Genomic DNA, 18,194 nt, shown 5'->3' with positions numbered 1-18,194 from the left:
ATGAAGGCAGAGGGCAAAGGACTAGTTACCAGTCATGCCTGTGGCCTCCCTGCAGCTGATCTTTTCCCCGTGACTGACTTACCATGTCTTGTTTTATAGCGTGTCTCTGTGTAAAGGTGGCCACCTTGGTAGAGGAAGGGCTTTGCTTCCTCATGTCAGAAAGCCACCAGCAAGGAGAAGACTGAGCAACACAGTAGTGACATCACCAAACTTCACTCCAATACCCCTGAGACTAGAAGTCAGAGTTTGCAAAGCCTTACAACACACACACAGCTATGCGGCTGCATCGAAAGGAGTACTTGGGCACGATTGCATACCAGGAACTGCGCTACTATTTTTAAGAGGAATTTCAGGCCAAAGATATATTTTTCAGGGTACTGCTTAGAAACAATTAACATGAGTCAATGTTTCCTACAACATAGCAAAGGTTGACTTTTTGAGTTCTGCTCAACTTTGAAGGCTCTATTGCATTCCTTTGCGTTGTGTGAGGCACGTTCCAAAGTCTGACTTTTAGAAAGTCAGTATCTGATCTCATATTACAAAATGGTTCCACGGGAGGTTGAACCCAGGACCTTCTGCGTGTAAAGCAGACATGATAACCGCTACACTATGGAACCTGTGAAAAGTGTGCCTAATTGTCAATTTTTCAGAAAGGTAAGGGTTAAAAACCAAAGAATGCTTGCATCCTATAGGTCAATCTGAGATCCTTTGGCATTTCTTTGGTTTTAGGACACTTTCAAGGGTGTAGCAAAACTGGTGTTTCTGACCACTCTTTGCATAAGGGCCATGACCTAGTATCAGCCCATAGCAAAGAGCTCCAGAGTCGCTATAGTTCCCTTATAACAGCTATACTCTGGAAGCCGTTACTCAAGAAAAGGAAGGCAGAGGGCAAAGAACTAGTTACCAGTCATGCCTGTGGCCTTCCTGCAGCTGATCTTTTCCCCATGGCTGGCTTACCTTGCCTTATTTTATAGCGTGTATCTGTGTAGAGGTGGCCACCTTGATAGAGGCAGGGCTTTGCTTCCTCATGTCAGAAAGCCACCAGCAAGGAGAAGAGTGAGCACCACAGTAGTGACATCACCAAACTTTACTCCAATACCCCTGAGACTAGAAGTCAGTGTTTGCAAAGCCTTATATCTCACACAACACACACACAGCTATGCGGCTGCATCGAAAGGAGTGCTTGGGCACGCTTGCATACCAGGAAGTGCACTACTATTTTTAAGAGGAATTTCAGGCCAAAGATATATTTTTCAGGGTACTGCTTAGAAACAATTAACATGTGTCAATGTTTCCTACAATATAGCAAAGGTTGACTTTTTGAGTTCCGTTCAACTTTGAAAGCTCTATTGCTTTTCTTTATGTTTTGTGAGGCACGTTCCAAAGTCTAACTTTCGGAAAGTCAGTATCTGATCTCATATTACAAAATGGTTCCACTGGGGGTTGAACCCAGGACCTTCTGCGTGTAAAGCAGATGTGATAACCGCTACACTATAGAACCTGTAAAAAAAGTGTGCCTAATTGTCAATTTTTCAGAAATGGAAGGGTTAAACACCAAAGATTGCTTGCATCCTATAGGTCAACCTGAGATCCTTTGGCATTTCCTTGGTTTTAGGACACTTTCAAGTGGGTAGCAAAACTGGTGTTTCTGACCACTCTTTGCATAAGGGCCATAACCTACTATCAGCCCATAGCAAAGAGCTCCAGGGTCGCTATGGTTCCCTTATAAAAGCTATACTCTGGAAGCCATTCCTCAAGAAAATGAAGGCAGAGGGCAAAGGACTAGTTACCAGTCATGCCTGTGGCCAACCTGCTGCTGATCTTTTCCATGTGACTGACTTACCATGTCTTGTTTTATAGCGTGTCTCTGTGTGGAGGTGGCCACCTTGGCAGAGGCAGGGATTTGCTTCCTCATGTCAGGAAGCTACCAGCAAGGAGAAGAGTGAGCGCCACAGTAGTGACATCACCAAACTTCACTCCAATTCCCCTGCAACTAGAATTCAGAGATTGCAATGCCTTAGATCTCACACAACACACACACAGCTAAGCGGCTGCGTTGAAAGGAGTGCTCGGGCACGCTTGCATACCAGGAAGTGTGCTACTATTTTTAAGAGGAATTTCAGGCCAAAGATATATTTTTCAGGGTACTTCTTAGAAACAAAATGAGTCAATGTTTCCTACAATATAGCAAAGTTGACTTTTTGAGTTCTGTTCAACTTTGAAGGCTCTATTGCATTCCTTTGCGTTGTGTGAGGCACGTTCCAAAGTCTGACTTTTAGAAAGTCAGTATCTGATCTCATATTACAAAATGGTTCCACTGGGGGTTGAACCCAGGACCTTCTGCGTGTAAAGCAGACGTGATAACCGCTACACTATGGAACCTGTGAAAAGTGTGCCTAATTGTCAATTTTTCAGAAAGGTAAGGGTTAAAAACCAAAGAATGCTTGCATCCTATAGGTCAATCTGAGATCCTTTGGCATTTCTTTGGTTTTAGGACACTTTCAAGGTTGTAGCAAAATTGGTGTTTCTGACCACTCTTTGCATAAGGGCCATAACCTAGTATCATCCCATAGCAAAGAGCTCCAGGGTCGCTATGGTTCCCTTATAACAGCTATACTCTGGAAGCCGTTCCTCAAGAAAAAGAAGGCAGAGGGCAAAGGACTGGTTACCAGTCATGCCTGTGGCCACCCTGCTGCTGATCTTTTCCATGTGACTGACTTACCATGTCTTGTTTTATAGCGTGTCTCTGTGTGGAGGTGGCCACCTTGGCAGAGGCAGGGATTTGCTTCCTCATGTCAGGAAGCTGCCAGCAAGGAGAAGAGTGAGCACCACAGTAGTGACATCACCAAACTTCACTCCAATTCCCCTGCAACTAGAATTCAGAGATTGCAATGCCTTAGATCTCACACAACACACACACAGCTAAGCGGCTGCGTTGAAAGGAGTGCTTGGGCACGCTTGCATACCAGGAAGTGTGCTACTATTTTTAGGAGGAATTTCAGGCCAAAGATATATTTTTCAGGGTACTTCTTAGAAACAAAATGAGTCAATGTTTCCTACAATATAGCAAAGTTGACTTTTTGAGTTCTGTTCAACTTTGAAGGCTCTATTGCATTCCTTTGCGTTGTGTGAGGCACGTTCCAAAGTCTGACTTTTAGAAAGTCAGTATCTGATCTCATATTACAAAATGTTTCCACTGGGGGTTGAACCCCGGACCTTCTGCGTGTAAAGCAGACGTGATAACCGCTTCACTATGGAACCTGTGAAAAGTGTGCCTAATTGTCAATTTTTCAGAAAGGTAAGGGTTAAAAACCAAAGAATGCTTGCATCCTATAGGTCAATCTGAGATCCTTTGGCATTTCTATGGTTTTAGGACACTTTCAAGGGTGTAGCAAAACTGGTGTTTCTGACCACTCTTTGCATAAGGGCCATGACCTAGTATCAGCCCATAGCAAAGAGCTCCAGGGTAGCTATGGTTCCCTTATAAAAGCTATACTCTGGAAGCCGTTCCTCAAGAAAATGAAGGCAGAGGGCAAAGGACTAGTTACCAGTCATGCCTGTGGCCTCCCTGCAGCTGATCTTTTCCCCGTGACTGACTTACCATGTCTTGTTTTATAGCGTGTCTCTGTGTAAAGGTGGCCACCTTGGTAGAGGAAGGGCTTTGCTTCCTCATGTCAGAAAGCCACCAGCAAGGAGAAGACTGAGCACCACAGTAGTGACATCACCAAACTTCACTCCAATACCCCTGAGACTAGAAGTCAGAGTTTGCAAAGCCTTATATCTCACACAACACACACACAGCTATGCGGCTGCATCGAAAGGAGTGCTTGGGCACGCTTGCATACCAGGAAGTGCGCTACTATTTTTAAGAGGAATTTCAGGCCAAAGATATATTTTTCGGGGTACTGCTTAGAAACAATTAACATGAGTCAATGTTTCCTACAATATAGCAAAGGTTGACTTTTTGAGTTCTGTTCAACTTTGAAGGCTCTATTGCATTCCTTTGCGTTGTGTGAGGCACGTTCCAAAGTCTGACTTTTAGAAAGTCAGTATCTGATCTCATATTCCAAAATGGTTCCACTGGAGGTTGAACCCAGGACCTTCTGCGTGTAAAGCAGACGTGATAACCGCTACACTATAGAACCTGTGAAAACTTTGCCTAATTGTCAATTTTTCAGAAAGGGATGGGTTAAACACCAAAGATTGCTTGCATCCTATAGGTCAACCTGAGATCCTTTGGCATTTCCTTGGTTTTAGGACACTTTCAAGGGGGTAGCAAAACTGGTGTTTCTGACCACTCTTTGCATAAGGGCCATAACCTACTATCAGCCCATAGCAAAGAGCTCCAGGGTCGCTATGGTTCCCTTATAAAAGCTATACTCTGGAAGCCATTCCTCAAGAAAATGAAGGCAGAGGGCAAAGGACTAGTTACCAGTCATGCCTGTGGCCACCCTGCTGCTGATCTTTTCCATGTGACTGACTTACCATGTCTTGTTTTATAGCGTGTCTCTGTGTGGAGGTGGCCACCTTGGCAGAGGCAGGGATTTGCTTCCTCATGTCAGGAAGCTGCCAGCAAGGAGAAGAGTGAGCACCACAGTAGTGACATCACCAAACTTCACTCCAATTCCCCTGCAACTAGAATTCAGAGATTGCAATGCCTTAGATCTCACACAACACACACACAGCTAAGCGGCTGCGTTGAAAGGAGTGCTTGGGCACGCTTGCATACCAGGAAGTGTGCTACTATTTTTAAGAGGAATTTCAGGCCAAAGATATATTTTTCAGGGTACTTCTTAGAAACAACATGAGTCAATGTTTCCTACAATATAGCAAAGTTGACTTTTTGAGTTCTGTTCAACTTTGAAGGCTCTATTGCATTCCTTTGCGTTGTGTGAGGCACGTTCCAAAGTCTGACTTTTAGAAAGTCAGTATCTGATCTCATATTACAAAATGGTTCCACTGGGGGTTGAACCCAGGACCTTCTGCGTGTAAAGCAGACGTGATAACCGCTACACTATGGAACCTGTGAAAAGTGTGCCTAATTGTCAATTTTTCAGAAAGGTAAGGGTTAAAAACCAAAGAATGCTTGCATCCTATAGGTCAATCTGAGATCCTTTGGCATTTCTTTGGTTTTAGGACACTTTCAAGGTTGTAGCAAAATTGGTGTTTCTGACCACTCTTTGCATAAGGGCCATAACCTAGTATCAGCCCATAGCAAATAGCTCCAGGGTCGCTATGGTTCCCTTATAACAGCTATACTCTGGAAGCAGTTACTCAAGAAAATGAAGGCAGAGGGCCAAGGAATAGTTACCAGTCATGGCTGTAGCCTTACTGCAGCTGATCTTTTCCCCATGGCTGGTTTACCTTGTCTTGTTTTATAGCGTGTATCTGTGTAGAGGTGGCCACCTTGATAGAGGCAGGGCTTTGCTTCCTCATGTCAGAAAGCCACCAGCAAGGAGAAGAGTGAGCACCACAGTAGTGACATCACCAAACTTCACTCCAATACCCCTGAGACTAGAAGTCAGAGTTTGCAAAGCATTATATCTCACACAACACACACACAGCTATGCGGCTGCATCGAAAGGAGTGCTTGGGCACGCTTGCATACCAGGAAGTGCGCTACTATTTTTAAGAGGAATTTCAGGCCAAAGATATATTTTTCAGGGTACTGCTTAGAAACAACATGAGTCAATGTTTCCTACAATATAGCAAAGGTTGACTTTTTGAGTTCTGTTCAACTTTGAAGGCTCTATTGCATTCCTTTGCATTGTGTGAGGCACGTTTCAAAGTCTGACTTTTAGAAAGTCAGTATCTGATCTCATATTACAAAATGGTTCCACTGGGGGTTGGACCCAGGACCTTCTGCGTGTAAAGCAGACGTGATAACCGCTACACTATGGAACCTGAGAAAAGAATGCCTAATTGTCAATTTTTCAGAAAGGTAAGGGTTAAAAACCAAAGAATTCTTGCATCCTATAGGTCAATCTGAGATCCTTTGGCATTTCTTTGGTTTTAGGACACTTTCAAGGGTGTAGCAAAACTGGTGTTTCTGACCACTCTTTGCATAAGGGCCATGACCTAGTATCAGCCCATAGCAAAGTGCTCCAGGGTAGTTATGGTTCCCTTATAAAAGCTATACTCTGGAAGACGTTCCTCAAGAAAAGGAAGGCAGAGGGCAAAGGACTAGTTACCATTCATGCCTGTGGCCTCCCTGCAGCTGATCTTTTCCCCGTGACTGATTTACCATGTCTTGTTTTATAGCGTGTCTCTGTGTAAAGGTGGCCACCTTGGTAGAGGAAGGGCTTTGCTTCCTCATGTCAGAAAGCCACCAGCAAGGAGAAGACTGAGCAACACAGTAGTGACATCACCAAACTTCACTCCAATACCCCTGAGACTAGAAGTCAGAGTTCGCAAAGCCTTACAACACACACACACAGCTATGCGGCTGCATCGAAAGGAGTGCTTGGGCACGATTGCATACCAGGAACTGCGCTACTATTTTTAAGAGGAATTTCAGGCCAAAGATATATTTTTCAGGGTACTGCTTAGAAACAATTAACATGAGTCAATGTTTCCTACAATATAGCAAAGGTTGATTTTTTGAGTTCTGTTCAACTTTGAAAGCTCTATTGCATTCCTTTGCGTTGTGTGAGGCACGTTCCAAAGTCTGACTTTTAGAAAGTCAGTATCTGATCTCATATTACAAAATGGTTCCACTGGGGGTTGAACCCAGGACCTTCTGCATGTAAAGCAGACGTGATAACCGCTACACTATGGAACCTGTGAAAAAAGTGCCTAATTGTCAATTTTTCAGAAAGGTAAGGGTTAAAAACCAAATAATTCTTGCATCCTATAGGTCAATCTGAGATCCTTTGGCATTTCTTTGATTTTAGGACACTTTCAAGGGTGTAGCAAAACTGGTGTTTCTGACCACTCTTTGCATAAGGGCCATGACCTAGTATCAGCCCATAGCAAAGAGCTCCAGGGTAGCTATGGTTCCTTTATAAAAGCTATACTCTGGAAGCCGTTCCTCAAGAAAATGAAGGCAGAGGGCAAAGGACTAGTTACCAGTCATGCCTGTGGCCTCCCTGCAGCTGATCTTTTCCCCGTGACTGATTTACCATGTCTTGTTTTATAGCGTGTCTCTGTGTAAAGGTGGCCACCTTGGTAGAGGAAGGGCTTTGCTTCCTCATGTCAGAAAGCCACCAGCAAGGAGAAGACTGAGCACCACAGTAGTGACATCACCAAACTTCACTCCAATACCCCTGAGACTAGAAGTCAGAGTTTGCAAAGCCTTATATCTCACACAACACACACACAGCTATGCGGCTGCATCGAAAGGAGTGCTTGGGCACGCTTGCATACCAGGAAGTGCGCTACTATTTTTAAGAGGAATTTCAGGCCAAAGATATATTTTTCAGGGTACTGCTTAGAAACAATTAACATGAGTCAATGTTTCCTACAATATAGCAAAGGTTGACTTTTTGAGTTCTGTTCAACTTTGAAGGCTCTATTGCATTCCTTTGCGTTGTGTGAGGCACGTTCCAAAGTCTGACTTTTAGAAAGTCAGTATCTGTTCTCATATTCCAAAATGGTTCCACTGGGGGTTGAACCCAGGACCTTCTGCGTGTAAAGCAGACGTGATAACCGCTACACTATAGAACCTGTGAAAACGTTGCCTAATTGTCAATTTTTCAGAAAGGGATGGGTTAAACACCAAAGATTGCTTGCATCCTATAGGTCAACCTGAGATCCTTTGGCATTTCCTTGGTTTTAGGACACTTTCTAGGGGGTAGCAAAACTGGTGTTTCTGACCACTCTTTGCATAAGGGCCATAACCTACTATCAGCCCATAGCAAAGAGCTCCAGGGTCGCTATGGTTCCCTTATAAAAGCTATACTCTGGAAGCCATTCCTCAAGAAAATGAAGGCAGAGGGCAAAGGACTAGTTACGAGTCATGCCTGTGGCCACCCTGCTGCTGATATTTTCCCCGTGACTGACTTACCATGTCTTGTTTTATAGCGTGTCTCTGTGTGGAAGTGGCCACCTTGGTAGAGGTAGGGATTTGCTTCTTCATGTCAGGAAGCTGCCAGCAAGGAGAAGAGTGAGCACCACAGTAGTGACATCACCAAACTTCACTCCAATTCCCCTGCAACTAGAATTCAGAGATTGCAATGCCTTAGATCTCACACAACACACACACAGCTAAGCGGCTGCGTTGAAAGGAGTGCTTGGGCACGCTTGCATACCAGGAAGTGTGCTACTATTTTTAAGAGGAATTTCAGGCCAAAGATATATTTTTCAGGGTACTTCTTAGAAACAACATGAGTCAATGTTTCCTACAATATAGCAAAGGTTGATTTTTTGAGTTCTGTTCAACTTTGAAGGCTCTATTGCATTCCTTTGCATTGTGTGAGGCACGTTTCAAAGTCTGACTTTTAGAAAGTCAGTATCTGATCTCATATTACAAAATGGTTCCACTGGGGGTTGAACCCAGGACGTTCTGCGTGTAAAGCAGACGTGATAACCGCAACACTATGGAACCTGTGAAAAGAGTGCCTAATTGTCAATTTTTCAGAAAGGTAAGGGTTAAAAACCAAATAATTCTTGCATCCTATAGGTCAATCTGAGATCCTTTGGCATTTCTTTGGTTTTAGGACACTTTCAAGGGTGTAGCAAAACTGGTGTTTCTGACCACTCTTTGCATAAGGGCCATGACCTAGTATCAGCCCATAGCAAAGAGCTCCAGGGTAGCTATGGTTCCTTTATAAAAGCTATACTCTGGAAGCCGTTCCTCAAGAAAATGAAGGCAGAGGGCAAAGGACTAGTTACCAGTCATGCCTGTGGCCTCCCTGCAGCTGATCTTTTCCCCGTGACTGACTTACCATGTCTTGTTTTATAGCGTGTCTCTGTGTAAAGGTGGCCACCTTGGTAGAGGAAGGGCTTTGCTTCCTCATGTCAGAAAGCCACCAGCAAGGAGAAGACTGAGCAACACAGTAGTGACATCACCAAACTTCACTCCAATACCCCTGAGACTAGAAGTCAGAGTTTGCAAAGCCTTACAACACACACACAGCTATGCGGCTGCATCGAAAGGAGTACTTGGGCACGATTGCATACCAGGAACTGCGCTACTATTTTTAAGAGGAATTTCAGGCCAAAGATATATTTTTCAGGGTACTGCTTAGAAACAATTAACATGAGTCAATGTTTCCTACAATATAGCAAAGGTTGACTTTTTGAGTTCTGCTCAACTTTGAAGGCTCTATTGCATTCCTTTGCGTTGTGTGAGGCACGTTCCAAAGTCTGACTTTTAGAAAGTCAGTATCTGATCTCATATTACAAAATGGTTCCACGGGGGGTTGAACCCAGGACCTTCTGCGTGTAAAGCAGACGTGATAACCGCTACACTATGGAACCTGTGAAAAGTGTGCCTAATTGTCAATTTTTCAGAAAGGTAAGGGTTAAAAACCAAAGAATGCTTGCATCCTATAGGTCAATCTGAGATCCTTTGGCATTTCTTTGGTTTTAGGACACTTTCAAGGGTGTAGCAAAACTGGTGTTTCTGACCACTCTTTGCATAAGGGCCATGACCTAGTATCAGCCCATAGCAAAGAGCTCCAGAGTCGCTATAGTTCCCTTATAACAGCTATACTCTGGAAGCCGTTACTCAAGAAAAGGAAGGCAGAGGGCAAAGGACTAGTTACCAGTCATGCCTGTGGCCTTCCTGCAGCTGATCTTTTCCCCATGGCTGGCTTACCTTGCCTTATTTTATAGCGTGTATCTGTGTAGAGGTGGCCACCTTGATAGAGGCAGGGCTTTGCTTCCTCATGTCAGAAAGCCACCAGCAAGGAGAAGAGTGAGCACCACAGTAGTGACATCACCAAACTTTACTCCAATACCCCTGAGACTAGAAGTCAGTGTTTGCAAAGCCTTATATCTCACACAACACACACACAGCTATGCGGCTGCATCGAAAGGAGTGCTTGGGCACGCTTGCATACCAGGAAGTGCACTACTATTTTTAAGAGGAATTTCAGGCCAAAGATATATTTTTCAGGGTACTGCTTAGAAACAATTAACATGTGTCAATGTTTCCTACAATATAGCAAAGGTTGACTTTTTGAGTTCCGTTCAACTTTGAAAGCTCTATTGCTTTTCTTTATGTTTTGTGAGGCACGTTCCAAAGTCTGACTTTCGGAAAGTCAGTATCTGATCTCATATTACAAAATGGTTCCACTGGGGGTTGAACCCAGGACCTTCTGCGTGTAAAGCAGATGTGATAACCGCTACACTATAGAACCTGTAAAAAAAGTGTGCCTAATTGTCAATTTTTCAGAAATGGAAGGGTTAAACACCAAAGATTGCTTGCATCCTATAGGTCAACCTGAGATCCTTTGGCATTTCCTTGGTTTTAGGACACTTTCAAGGGGGTAGCAAAACTGGTGTTTCTGACCACTCTTTGCATAAGGGCCATAACCTACTATCAGCCCATAGCAAAGAGCTCCAGGGTCGCTATGGTTCCCTTATAAAAGCTATACTCTGGAAGCCATTCCTCAAGAAAATGAAGGCAGAGGGCAAAGGACTAGTTACCAGTAGGGATGAGCCGAACACCCCCCGGTTCGGTTCGCACCAGAACCCGCGAACGGACCGAAAGTTCGCACGAATGTTAGAACCCCATTGACGTCTATGGGACTCGAACGTTCGAAATCAAAAGTGCTCATTTTAAAGGCTAATTTGCATGGTATTGTCCTAAAAAGGGTTTGGGGACCCGGGTCCTACCCCAGGGGACATGTATCAATGCAAAAAAAACTTTTAAAAACGTCCGTTTTTTCGGGAGCAGTGATTTTAATGATGCTTAAAGTAAAAAAAAAAAAGTGAAATATTCCTTTAAATATCGTACCTGGGGGGTGTCTATAGTATGCCTGTAAAGTGACGCGTGTTTCCCATGTTTAGAACAGTCCCTGCACCAAATGTCATTTTTAAAGGAAAAAATCTCATTTAAAACTGCTTGCGGGTTTAATGTCATGTCGGGTCATGGCAATATGGATGAAAATCAGTGAGACAAACGGCATGGGTACCCCCCAGTCCATTACCAGTCCCTTTGGGTCTTGTATGGATATTAAGGGGAACCCCGCACCCAAATTAAAATAAGGAAAGGTGTGGGGCCACCAGGCCCTATATACTCTGAACAGCAGTATACAGGCGGTGCAAACAAGACAGGGACTGTAGGTTTGTTGTTAAGTAGAATCTGTTTGTAATTTTGAACATTTTTAACGTGTTTAGCTCCAGCCAAAAAATCTTTTCTAAGCTTTTTGGAAAACATAGGGAAGGGTTATCACCCCTGTGACATTTGTTTTGCTGTCTTTCCTCCTCTTCAGAAGATTTCACCTCACTTTTTTGTCCCAATGAAAAATGTTTTTTGAAAATTTGGGTTTTTTTGTGGAACAAGGATTGGAAAGCATCAGTGGAAAGGAGAACTTGTTTTCCCATATTAACTCTTACAGGAGAGAATTTCCCTTCCTAGGGGTAGATTTCATCTCACTTCCTGTTGTCTCCTTCCGTTTGCAAGTAGGACTCGTTTGTAAGTTAGATGTTTGAAAGTAGGGTCCTGCCCTATATACTCAGCAGAAATTTGGGCCTTAGGTGTTGCTGTGGCCACAACACTGTAAGCCCTCACAGGGCCCTGCTGTGAAATATTAGATCAAGAATTGTAATTACATGCCCCTGTTGAACAGGAGCTGAAAAATTAGGCCTTAGGCACTGGTGCTGGTGCCACAACACTGCAACCCCTCACAGACACTCTAGTTGGAACGCAGGAACGAGCCCTGCTGCAAATTATTGCTTCAAAAATTGTAATTACACGCCCCTGTTAGACAGGGGCAGAAAAATTGGGCCTTAGGCACTGGTGCTGGTGCCACAACACTGCAACCCCTCACAGACACTCTAGTTGGAACGCAGGAACGAGCCCTGCTGCAAAGTATTGCATCAAAAATTGTAATTACACGCCCCTGTTAGACAGGGGCAGAAAAATTGGGCCTTAGGCACTGGTGCTGGTGCCACAACACTGCAACCCCTCACAGACACTCTAGTTGGAACGCAGGAACGAGCCCTGCTGCAAAGTATTGCATCAAAAATTGTAATTACACGCCCCTGTTAGACAGGGGCAGAAAAATTGGGCCCTAGGCACTGGTGCTGGTGCCACAACACTGCAACCCCTCACAGACACTCTAGTTGGAATGCAGGAACGAGCCCTGCTGCAAAGTATTACATCAAAAATTGTAATTACACGCCCCTGTTAAACAGGGGCTGAAAAATTGTGCCTTAGGCACTGGTGGTGGCGCCCAGAACCAAAAATGTTCTTACAAGCTATCAGCGTGATGATTGAGGAGGAAGAGGATAATTACTCAGGGATAGTCACTCAGCATCAGCATAGGCAGTCTTTGAAGGGATCTGAGATTTCAAAAAAAATTATTCGGTTACATCAGCATCAGGTGCTTGGTAGCTGGTGGTGATCCAAGACTCATTCATTTTTATGAAGGTCAGCCGATCGACCGAGTCGGTGGACAGACGCACCCTGTGATCGGTTACCACGCCTCCAGCAGCACTGAATGTGCGTTCCGAAAGAACGCTGGATGCAGGACAGGCCAGTAGCTCAATTGCATACTGTGCAAGCTCTGGCCAGTGATCCATCCTCAAGACCCAGTAACCCAGAGGATTTTCGGTGGGAAAGGTGTCCAAGTCTGATCTTGCCCCTAGGTATTCCTGCACCATGTAAAACAGACGCTGGCGATGGTTGCTGGAACCGATCATACCTTGGGGCTGCGGACCAAAAAATTGTCTGAACGCATCGGTCAGACGGCCACCTTCTCCACCGCTCCTTCTTTGACTGACCGAAGCCTCAGCAACACGTTGTCCAGAAACAGGAGTTTGTAACCTCCCAGTCTCTGGGAACGCGTTGCACAGACCTTTCTGCAAGGCCTCCCGAAGATGTTTCATCCTCTGCTCCCTCTGCGATGGCAAGATAAGGTCCGCAACCTTACCCTTGTAACGTGGATCAAGGAGGGTTGCCAGCCAGTATTGGTCCTTCTCCTTGATACCACGAATACGAGGATCCTTACGCAGGCTTTGCAGGATCAGGGAGGCCATGCAGCGTAGGTTTGCTGAGGCATTCGGTCCGGAGTCCTCTGGGTCACTAAAAACGACATGGTCCGCAGCCACCTCCTCCCAGCCACGTACAAGTCCATGTGTTTCTTGGGACTGATCCCTTAAAGACTGCTGCTGATGCTGAGTGCCAGGCTCCACCTCCATACTGACACAATCTTCCTCCTCCTCCTCTTCCTCCTCGTCCTCTTCCTGTGTGATCGGCGGGCACGCAGGAACACTGTCTGGATAAAGGGGGCCTTGAGAGCTAAGGAAGTCCTCCTCTTCCTGCCTCTGCTCTGCCTCAAGTGCCCTGTCCATTATTCCACGCAGCGTGTGCTCCAACAGGTGGACAAGGGGGACAGTGTCACTGATGCATGCACTGTCACTGCTCACCATCCTCGTGGCCTCCTCGAATGGTGACAGGACAGTGCATGCATCCCTGATCATGGCCCACTGGCGTGGGGAAAAAAAACCAAGCTCCCCTGACCCTGTCCTGGTGCCATAGTCGCACAGGTACTCATTGATGGCCCTCTGCTGCGTGTGCAGCCGCTGCAGCATGGCCAACGTTGAGTTCCACCTGGTGGGCATGTCACAGATTAGGCGGTTCTTGGGCAGGTTAAACTCCTTTTGGAGGTCCGTCAGCCGAGCACTGGCATTATATGACCGGCGGAAATGCACACAGACTTTCCTGGCCTGCCTCAGGACATCCTGTAAGCCCGGGTACCTGCCCAAGAACCGCTGCACCACCAAGTTAAGGACGTGAGCCAAACAGGGCACATGGGTCATTTGTCCCTGTCGGAGGGCAGAGAGGAGGTTGGTGCCATTGTCGCAAACCACCATTCCTGCCTTAAGTTGGCGTGGCGTCAACCACCTCTGAACCTGCCCCTGCAGAGCTGACAGAACCTCTGCCCCAGTGTGGCTCCTGTCCCCCAAGCACACCAGCTCAAGCACCGCATGGCATCTTTTGGCCTGCGTACTTGCGTAGCCCCTTGAACGCCTACGGAGCACCGCTGGTTCCGAGGAAGAGGCCATGGAGGAAGAAGAAGAGGAGGGGGTGGAGGAGAGAGGTGTGTCACAATCAGCATTTTGGAGGCGTGGTGGCGGAACAACCTCCAACACTACTGCACCTTGTCCTGCATCCTTCCCAGCTGCCAGCAGAGTCACCCAATGCGCCGTGAAACTTAGGTAACGTCCCTGTCCATGCCTGCTGGACCATGAGTCAGCGGTAATATGCACCTTACCGCTGACCGCCCTGTCCAGCGAGGCATGGACATTGCCTTCCACATGCCGGTAGAGAGCCGGAATCGCCTTCCGTGAGAAAAAGTGGCGTTTGGGTACCTGCCACTGAGGAACCGCACATTCCACAAACTCACGGAAGGGGGCAGAGTCTACCAACTGAAAAGGCAGCAGTTGAAGTGCTAGCAATTTTGCCAAGCTAGCATTCAACCGCTGGGCATGTGGATGGCTGGGAGCAAACTTCTTTCGGCGGTGCAGCAGCTGGGGCAGGGAAATTTGCCTGGTACAATCTGACGTCGGTGTACCAAAAGCAGATTGCCCACAAGTACTTGGCTGTGACACACCTAATTCTACACCTTCATTCCTCTCACTGCAGGTCTCAGAGAGGACTGAAGGTCTAGTGGGGTTGGAAATCTCAGCTGATGAGGAGCAAGGAGAGATCCTCTTTGTTCTTTGGTGTGGGTCTTTTAGATACGCTTGCCAACGAACTGCATGGCAGGTCAACATATGTCTGGTCAAGCATGTGGTACCCAAGCGGGAGATATTTTGGCCACGCGAGATACGCTTGAGACATATGTTGCAAATAGCAGCGGTGCGATCTGATGCACTCGTCTCAAAAAAGGCCCACACCAAAGAACTTTTTGAATAACGCGCAGAGACTGCAGCGCCCTGCACATGTGGAGCTTTGGGGTGTGATGCAGTCAATGTGCTGCCCTTAGGCTGGCCCCTGGAGGGCATCCTGCCTCGTTGGTGATGTGCCGCCGCCTCCTCCTCCTCCTCCTCCTCCTCTCTCCTATCAGGCACCCACGTTGAGTCAGTGACCTCATCATCCCCTCCCTCCTCATCACTGGAGCAAACCTGGCAGTATGCTGCAGCAGGGGGAGCATGACTGCCAGATTGCTGTCCTTCTTGGGCACCCCCTCTGTCCGCGCTCATGTTACTGCCTTCATCGAGCTCAGTATCGTCATCAGAGCCTTCCAAACGCTGGGCATCCTCCTGGAGCATGTACCCAACACTGTGGTCAAACAGTTCGAGGGAATCCTCATGAGGACATGGTGGAGCTAGGGAAGGAGTCACTGATGACATTGAGCTGAGGGAAGAGGCCGCTGCTTTGCCAGACAAAGCACCCTGGGCATGGGTGAGAGAGGATGAGGAGGATGAGGACGGCTTGGTCATCCACTCGACCAAGTCTTCCGCATGTTGCGGCTCAACATGGCCAGCTGCCGAAAAAAAGGCCAAGCGTGTCCCATGGCCACGTGCTGATGAGGATGCACCGTCTCCACGACCAGCACTAGACACAGAGCCTGCTTGCCCTCTCTTATTGGCTTGTGACTGTCTGCCTCTCCTTCTTGGCCTTCCAGACATACTAATGGCCTGTAGCTGCACTAAGCTGGGATAGAACACCTGTAATTTTCTTCAAGTAGCTTTATATACTGTAACCAGACAAGCCTGCCTGTCAGTAGGAAGATAACAGGAACGGATCTAGCTGAACACTGTGAGCAGGACGCACTGTACTAAATGTAAATAGTCTAGCTGCCTGACCGTGGTACTAATAGGATCAAATAGAACACCTGTAATTTTCTTCAGGTAGCTTTATATACTGTAACCAGACAAGCCTGCCTGTCAGTAGGAAGATAACAGGAACGGATCTAGCTGTACACTGTGAGCAGGACGCACTGTACTAAATGTAAATAGTCTAGCTGCCTGACCGTGGTACTAATAGGATCAAATAGAACACCTGTAATTTTCTTCAGGTAGCTTTATATACTGTAACCAGACAAGCCTGCCTGTCAGTAGGAAGATAACAGGAACGGATCTAGCTGTACACTGTGAGCAGGACGCACTGTACTAAATGTAAATAGTCTAGCTGCCTGACCGTGGTACTAATAGGATCAAATAGAACACCTGTAATTTTCTTCAGGTAACTTTATATACTGTAACCAGACAAGCCTGCCTGTCAGTAGGAAGATAACAGGAACGGATCTAGCTGAACACTGTGAGCAGGACGCACTGTACTAAATGTAAATAGTCTAGCTGCCTGACCGTGGTACTAATAGGATCAAATAGAACACCTGTAATTTTCTTCAGGTAGCTTTATATACTGTAACCAGACAAGCCTGCCGGTCAGTAGGAATTTAACAGGAACGGATCTAGCTGAACACTGTGAGCAGGACGCACTGCACTAAATGTAAATAGCAGGAACGGATCTAGCTGAACACTGTGAGCAGGACGCACTGCACTAAATGTAAATAGTCTAGAAGATAACAGGAACGGATCTAGCTGAACACTGTGAGCAGGACGCACTGCACTAAATGTAAATAGTCTAGAAGATAACAGGAACGGATCTAGCTGAACACTGTGAGCAGGACGCACTGCACTAAATGTAAATAGCAGGAACGGCTCTAGCTGAACACTGTGCGCAGGACGCACTGCACTAAATGTAAATAGCAGGAACGGATCTAGCTGAACACTGTGAGCAGGACGCACTGCACTAAATGTAAATAGCAGGAACGGATCTAGCTGAACACTGTGAGCAGGACGCACTGCACTAAATGTAAATAGCAGGAACGGATCTAGCTGAACACTGTGAGCAGGACGCACTGCACTAAATGTAAATAGCAGGAACGGATCTAGCTGAACACTGTGAGCAGGACGCACTGCACTAAATGTAAATTGCAGGAACGGATCTAGCTGAACACTGTGAGCAGGACGCACTGCACTAAATGTAAATAGTCTAGAAGATAACAGGAACGGATCTAGCTGAACACTGTGAGCAGGACGCACTGCACTAAATGTAAATAGCAGGAACGGATCTAGCTGAACACTGTGAGCAGGACGCACTGCACTAAATGTAAATAGCAGGAACGGATCTAGCTGAACACTGTGAGCAGGACGCACTGCACTAAATGTAAATAGCAGGAACGGATCTAGCTGAACACTGTGAGCAGGACGCACTGCACTAAATGTAAATTGCAGGAACGGATCTAGCTGAACACTGTGAGCAGGACGCACTGCACTAAATGTAAATAGTCTAGAAGATAACAGGAACGGATCTAGCTGAACACTGTGAGCAGGACGCACTGCACTAAATGTAAATAGCAGGAACGGATCTAGCTGAACACTGTGAGCAGGACGCACTGCATTAAATGTAAATAGTCTAGATAGAAGATAACAGGAACGGATCTAGCTAAACTGAATACAGTGTATATATATATATGCAACACCTGGGATGCATATATATACACAATACACTGTAAGTGCAGCTAACTGACTGACTGTTCTGCCTAATCTATCTAACTCAAATCAAATGACACTGTCTCTCTCTCTCTCTATCTCTCAGCACACCGGAACACACACTACACAGGGCCGCCGTGCAGGCGGCCTTATATAGTGTGGGGTGTGTACTAAATCCCCTGAGCCATAATTGGCCAAAGCCACCCTGGCTTTGGCCAATTACAGCTCTCTCTACTGACAGCGCTGTGATTGGCCAAGCATGCGGGTCATAGTGCATGCTTGGCCAATCATCAGCCAGCAATGCACTGCGATGCCGCAGTGAATTATGGGCCGTGACGCGCCACACGAATTTAGCGCGAACGGCCCATAACGTTCGCAATTCGGCGAACGATCGAACAGCCGATGTTCGAGTCGAACATGGGTTCGACTCGAACACGAAGCTCATCCCTAGTTACCAGTCATGCCTGTGGCCAACCTGCTGCTGATCTTTTCCATGTGACTGACTTACCATGTCTTGTTTTATAGCGTGTCTCTGTGTGGAGGTGGCCACCTTGGCAGAGGCAGGGATTTGCTTCCTC

At 46.3% G+C, this 18,194-nt stretch overlaps 11 non-coding genes across 11 annotated transcripts; all 11 read right to left on the bottom strand.

The window, feature by feature from the left end:
* Positions 1–544: 544 nt before the first annotated feature.
* On the bottom strand, positions 545–617 carry TRNAV-UAC (transfer RNA valine (anticodon UAC)). The gene has a single exon. It is a non-coding gene; the product is annotated as a tRNA-Val (tRNA).
* An 811-nt stretch (positions 618–1,428) lies between these two features.
* Positions 1,429–1,501, bottom strand: TRNAV-UAC (transfer RNA valine (anticodon UAC)). The gene has a single exon. It is a non-coding gene; the product is annotated as a tRNA-Val (tRNA).
* Positions 1,502–2,309: 808 nt separating this feature from the next.
* TRNAV-UAC (transfer RNA valine (anticodon UAC)) lies at positions 2,310–2,382 on the bottom strand. Its single transcript has one exon. It is a non-coding gene; the product is annotated as a tRNA-Val (tRNA).
* Positions 2,383–4,072: 1,690 nt separating this feature from the next.
* On the bottom strand, positions 4,073–4,145 carry TRNAV-UAC (transfer RNA valine (anticodon UAC)). Its single transcript has one exon. It is a non-coding gene; the product is annotated as a tRNA-Val (tRNA).
* Positions 4,146–4,951: 806 nt separating this feature from the next.
* On the bottom strand, positions 4,952–5,024 carry TRNAV-UAC (transfer RNA valine (anticodon UAC)). Its single transcript has one exon. It is a non-coding gene; the product is annotated as a tRNA-Val (tRNA).
* An 807-nt stretch (positions 5,025–5,831) lies between these two features.
* TRNAV-UAC (transfer RNA valine (anticodon UAC)) lies at positions 5,832–5,904 on the bottom strand. Its single transcript has one exon. It is a non-coding gene; the product is annotated as a tRNA-Val (tRNA).
* Positions 5,905–6,708: 804 nt separating this feature from the next.
* On the bottom strand, positions 6,709–6,781 carry TRNAV-UAC (transfer RNA valine (anticodon UAC)). The gene has a single exon. It is a non-coding gene; the product is annotated as a tRNA-Val (tRNA).
* An 811-nt stretch (positions 6,782–7,592) lies between these two features.
* TRNAV-UAC (transfer RNA valine (anticodon UAC)) lies at positions 7,593–7,665 on the bottom strand. Its single transcript has one exon. It is a non-coding gene; the product is annotated as a tRNA-Val (tRNA).
* An 807-nt stretch (positions 7,666–8,472) lies between these two features.
* Positions 8,473–8,545, bottom strand: TRNAV-UAC (transfer RNA valine (anticodon UAC)). Its single transcript has one exon. It is a non-coding gene; the product is annotated as a tRNA-Val (tRNA).
* Positions 8,546–9,347: 802 nt separating this feature from the next.
* Positions 9,348–9,420, bottom strand: TRNAV-UAC (transfer RNA valine (anticodon UAC)). Its single transcript has one exon. It is a non-coding gene; the product is annotated as a tRNA-Val (tRNA).
* An 811-nt stretch (positions 9,421–10,231) lies between these two features.
* TRNAV-UAC (transfer RNA valine (anticodon UAC)) lies at positions 10,232–10,304 on the bottom strand. Its single transcript has one exon. It is a non-coding gene; the product is annotated as a tRNA-Val (tRNA).
* Between the last annotated feature and the right edge of the window lie 7,890 nt (positions 10,305–18,194).

This window comes from Aquarana catesbeiana, linkage group LG09, assembly GCF_042186555.1.
Source record: "Aquarana catesbeiana isolate 2022-GZ linkage group LG09, ASM4218655v1, whole genome shotgun sequence".
Classification (NCBI taxonomy): Eukaryota; Metazoa; Chordata; class Amphibia; order Anura; family Ranidae; genus Aquarana; species Aquarana catesbeiana.
This window is presented reverse-complemented; position numbering and strand designations above follow the sequence as displayed.